The following is a 6,000-nucleotide window of genomic DNA, read 5'->3' as shown; positions in this document are numbered from 1 at the left end:
TTATTGATTTAAGGCATAATTGCCATTACATAATTCTTGGAAAAGTAAAGGACTATACTAATCAAAATCTGCAGCATCTTTGTGCAATTCTTTGTCAGATTTGAAGTCCGCTATGGTGAGATTGACGTTGGCATCATCACCATCTTCTTCTATATTTTCGGCAAAATTGGCTTCATGTTCTCTGAAGTCTCTAAATGCCTTGTAATGCGCAGCTAATTGTTTGCTTGCTTTGCATTGTTTGAACCAGTGCTCACTAGATCCACATCGATGACACATGTCATTGTGATTTCCTCCCTTTAATTGAGGTGCATTGTTTGCACTTGGGTGGCGTCCCCTATAGGAGTTGGCGCCATTCCCACGGCCTTGGGTGGTTCCTCCATGTCCTGGAGCCCCACGGCCTCCTCTCCCACGTTGCCATGTATTGCCACGTGATCGTCCTTCATTCTGGCGAGTACCTTCCTTTGTAGGGCGGTTATATGGACCAGAACGTCCGTTGTGTCCCTTATTCTTAGGGTTCCGCTCCTTGCGCCCTCCTTTGGGTGCATCATTATAATTCGCCTCTTGAACGCTCTTAGTTCCTATAGGCCTTGAATTATAATTTCTCACGAGGATATTATCATGTTTTTCAGCTACAGACATTACAGTAATGAGCTGATGAAATCTCGTGAGCCGTCTAGTATCGAATTCCGTTCGATATTGCTTTGAGAGCAAAATTGCTGAGACGGGGAAGGTGGAGAGAGTTTTCTCAATTAGTTCTTGCTCTGTGACGGGTTGTCCACAGAACCCCAACATGGTTTTGAGGCGTAGAACTTCTGAATTATATTCAGCTACAGACTTGAAGTCGGCGAATCGTAGATTGCCCCATTGAACTTTCAAGTCAGGGAGGAGGGTATCCTTGATATTTCCAAATCGCTCTTCTAGCGCGACCCATAATTCTCTAGCATCCTTGATTGCCATGTACTCCAATCGGAGTGATTTATCCATGTGGCGCCTCATCAAGATGAGGGCGGTGGCATTGTTCGTAGCCGTACGCTCAAATATGAGAGTAGGATTAGGAGCTTGAATTAAGGGTAGGATCCCTTTTGAAGTGAGATGGTGCTCAACATCCGTGGCCCAACTATGATATTCCGAGCCAGTTGAGGTAAGTGCAGGAAAGTCAAGTTTCGACATCCTGAAATAAGAAGAAGGAATATATTAGTTTCGGAGTTTAAAACTTCCACGACAACTAAATATTAAGATTTCCGAGCTATGCTACCAAGAAATCGATTTCCAAGAAAATTGGATTAGACCGAAACAATGATGTTTATAAGGTCATAAATCGATGCTTGCGGACGCCCTTAGTCCGAAGTCTTTTACGAACACTCTTAGTTCGTTAATAGCGCGAATCCCCACGATTCGGCTTTGAATCGAACCCACGTTCTATGAAAGGTGGGATGAAGAAGAAGGGAGGTTTTTAAGTCCCCGAGAAAAAGAAAGAATTTCAAATTAGGAACTTTAAAACTTACTCTTTTGGATACTTACTTGTTGGTTTTGGATCACGCGCGTGTCGATGCAGGCGTGATGGGGCGAAGGCTCGCAGCAGGGGCAGTAGGTGCTGCAGTGATATTGCAGCTGCAGCGAGTTGTAGAAGGTGAGAAAAGGAGCTGCTAAGGTAGGTGCGCTGCAGGGGCAGCGATGCAGGGCTGCAGACGCGCGGACGTGTGGGCAAGCAGCAGCGTGCGCAGGGGCGCGGGGACCGGCAGAGACGCGCAGGGCAGCAGGGGCTGCTGTGCGAGGTTGCAGGCGCACGGGCGCGCGGGCTGCAGCGATGTGCAGGAGCTGCGGGGGCAGCAGGCAGTGACGCAGGGCGTGTGGCTGCAGGAGCAACGCGCAGGGCAGCAGGGGCTGCGGTCTTCGGCTAGCACGGGCTAGGAGGCTTCGGCAGTTTTGATGAAGAAGATTTCGGGTTTTTGCTTTGTGGCTATGAGTCGTGCTGATAACGTGTTTAAGTATATTGGTATTGAGAGAGATTGATGAGAGAAGTGTATTTCATTATAGAGAATAGGAGCCCTATATATAAGGATTACAAAGTGCATAATCTAAGAGTACAAGGATTCCTTATCTAACTTGGAGTAGGAAACCTCTCCTATTACAACTATAGAACTTATCCTAGTTTGACTAGGCACACTAAGTGTCAATATCCTTCAACAACCTCTACATACTATCTGCTTCATTGGGCAATTTTGTGTAGGGAGGTCATTGGTCATAGCTGCAGCTCAGATGCATGTGAAGCTATTTTCGATTTGATATGATTTTTTCGTTAGGCCAAGAAGGCAAGAAGTATGAGTAAGAAGGTCGTAGCTGCGGTGCGCTCTTGAAAAATTCTTTCATGCCCTGATAATTTTGTTCAGTATGAAAAAGAAAAGCACAGGCGGGCCTCCCCGGCTCTTTTTGCCTCCGGGAGAGTAAGAAGCTCGAGAACATTGGTAAGGAAAGCAACTCTCCCTCCTGTAGAGGCCTTTATATTTTTCCCAGTGCAAAACACGAGCAATAACCCCCAGCCCATAAACAAATAATGAATCACTAGTCTTAGTCTGGTAATTTCACTTGCCCCTTGTGATAGTCATCTGTTTTGCAAGAGAAGGAGAGGGGTCTTTCCTAATGGATCACTGCTTGTCAAGAACTCAGACACTATAGCCACATTTATTTAATAAATGTTTTCATGGGGTCACATAGTGATTTATCTAATGTTATTCTTTGAAATGCTCCCAAAAATTTACCATTTATAAAGTATGTTGCAAGAACCAACGGCCTCTCTCTAGTACAGTGGTTACCATTCTAATCCGTCCTTATACTACTAAAAAAATGACACAGCATGAGCACTATAGAACGATAAAAAGCCTTGTATTTTGATCGAGGAAAGAAAAAAACAGAAACCATATATTATGTGAACGAAACCCTACTTTCAAGTCGGTTACTTAGACTCCAAGTCATTAGTTTCTATAAATTGGACCATCTCTAAATTCCAAACCATCTGAAACCTTCTCATATCTTCTCCCCTCATCCAAAACCCTAGTTTCTATAAATCATCCATCAAAACCCTACTACTCAACCGAAGCCCTAGTCATTAGTTTTTATAAATTCATCCATCGAAACCCTAGCTACTCATATCTTCTTTCCTCAAACAAGTCTTTCCAAAACCAAGAAAAGCAAGAAATATGCAGCAAGAGCTTGCAATGGAGGAGACCAGAGGCAATCAATTTCCTGGAGAGAGGTTCTGCCCCATGGAGGACGAACTAGTTCTCTTCTACCTTAAGCCCATGTTGAGCGGAGAGAAGGTGCCCGGCAGAAACAGCGTGGTGTTCGACTGCGACCTCTATGGTCACCAAGAACCTTGGGAGATATGGGAGGCCTACAAGACCAGAAGACCAAACGACTTGAGGCTCAACAAGGACATCTACTTCTTCACCCAACACAAGAAGATGAGTTCCACAGACACGCGCATACGCCGGACCGTTGGAAATGGCACCTGGAAGGGCGACGACTCCGGCAAGCCAGTAAAATCTTTGGAGACTGGTCGTGTGGTTGGCTTGAAGAAAAGACTTACTTACAAGAACGAAGCATCGGCGCACAACGGTTGTTGGATCTTGCATGAGTTCTACCTTGATCGATCACTCAGAGACAAGAAACAAAAGGTGAAAGACTATGTTCTTTGTCTGCTACGAAAAAATGGTGAACCCAAAACCAAGATCGAAAAGAAGAGAAAGCAACGTGAAGAGGAAGAGGTTCTTGAAAACAATTATGCCTGTGATGATGGAGAGAACACAAACAAGGAGCAAGAAGAGTTGCTTGAGCCTCAAGCGAAGCGACAACGAAACGTTCCATCCATTGATAATGCACTAGTACTAATGCCATCAGAAGAAGATGCATTCGCAGCTGAGTTAGAAGAGACATTGCCATGTTTTGAAGATGATAATGCACCCTCAGAAGCTGAAGCAATTGGCTTTCAAGGTGAGCAGAATGGGGGACTCCAACAGTACCTTGCTTCCGAGTTTCAATCAGGCCCTTCATTTGGAGACGATCATGGAATACTTAATCCACTACCGGAGGAAGATTTTCTCTGGGAGGAAATGTTAGAACAAATGGGTATGGTAGAAATGGAAGACTTGCTAGTTGTTAATGGTGCGAGTAGTAATATGGATGTGGCGGAAGAGAACGTGCTAAACAGCACCCTTCTTCACACTCCCACATCATCCATGTCTCCGGCCTATGATGGCACTGATATGCCATATTTATCCTTGGAAAATTGTTGCACTGATTCAGCTGGAAGCAACAATGTTTGTGGAGGATCGATTGGCATTCAGGATGGTGCATACTGGCCTGAGTCTATAGTGAAGGCCCCAACTGAAGAGCAACAAAAGACAGCTGATGGAGATTGTTCAGATTGGTTGGAGTCGATCAGTTTTAGTCCTGAGGAAAACAACTTCCTTTGGAGTGAGGTGCAATGGTGTTCGTAGGCTCGTAGCTGAACTTGGCATGCAATATTGCTCTTATTGCCTAGCTCTTAATATTGACAACAATGTCAGTCAATCTAGTTTTGGTTTGTTGTATCGTTTTGAGGAACGTGGTACTCTTTCCTTTGTCCGGGGTTTTATCCCAAAGGGTTTTACCCAGAAAAGGTTTTAACGAGGCCACACAATTTGCATTTCCTCTCCTTTGTAAACTTACAAATTGTAAGCCGGTTCTACACTAATGAAATCTTCAAAGTTTCATTACAAGTAAAAAGAGTCAATATTCGGATTCAACAGTTTTTACATTCCAATATATCCTGTTACATGAAATATGTTAAGCTTATGTCAGTGTTTAAATTTCTTCATATGACTTGCTAGAAGTAAAAATAATCTCTCAGAACTGCTATTGTTCTACTATCTTTCGTTACGATAATCTTTATACACGGTTTCCTTGTTTTATTGGAGGTTTTAATGTAGGACGTAATTAATCTGATACTCGTATAGCAATTAGTTCATCTTTAGTGTCTTGAGTTCTGAAAAACCATACGATTCAAATTCAAAACGAAGCTATTTCTTATCATCGATCTGTTACATCGATCTGATCATATCGTTTAGATTCAAGTACCTTATCCTTTCTTATCTTGTATTTTGAATTCTAGGATATTTTCTGTTCTGATAGAGTAAAGTTCTGTTTTGATAAGTTTGTAATCATCTAGGGCTTTATAATGTAAACGTCTATAAATACAATCATACTGAGCTTGATTTCTCAAGCCATTCAACACAAAAAATTATTCACTTCAAGTTCCTGACAAGCAATGATTCATTAGGAAAGACCACCCAGCGTAACCTCTCCTTCTCTTGCAAAACAGAGATGAATATCAGAAGAGGCAAGTGAAATGACCAGACTAAGACTAGTGATTTGTTATTTGTATATGAGTTGGGGGTTATTGCTTGTGTTTTGCAATGGGAAAAATATAAAGGCTTAGACAGTGGGAAGGTTTTGAGATAATAGGTGGGAGAGATGAGGTTGCAGGAGGGACATGGTTGGTAATAATAGTAACTCTCCACCAAGAGACAAAGCATGCTCTCTGTCCTCAAAAGTACAAAGTCACCATCTCCCATACATTGAGAATAAGAAGACCACGACATGTTAGGAGCTCAAGACCTTGGCATCTCAATGTTGTCTCCCACACTTGTTTAGCATCTCTATGCTTGTAATAGTTTAAATATCAGTTAACTCTTGTAATCAATTGACAACAAGCAATTCAATCAATTCCATTTCTCTTCTTGGTATCAGAGCTACTGCTTAACAGCTCTTGATCCTTTGATCTCCAAAACCTTCCCTGGGTGTATGGAGTAATTTTCTCCATGCACCCACGGGTCTAAAATCGATTGCAGCATTTCTGAATTCTTCTTCCCACTAGTTCAATTTCCGATTCAAGTCTGCTTACCTCTTTTCCCTTGATATGTTATTCTAGGCTTTTAGCACCATCATGGCAGAAGCACCATG

Source organism: Rosa rugosa, chromosome 4, assembly GCF_958449725.1.
Source record: "Rosa rugosa chromosome 4, drRosRugo1.1, whole genome shotgun sequence".
Classification (NCBI taxonomy): Eukaryota; Viridiplantae; Streptophyta; class Magnoliopsida; order Rosales; family Rosaceae; genus Rosa; species Rosa rugosa.
The sequence above is the reverse complement of the archived record's forward strand: the minus strand, read 5'-3'. Positions refer to the sequence as shown.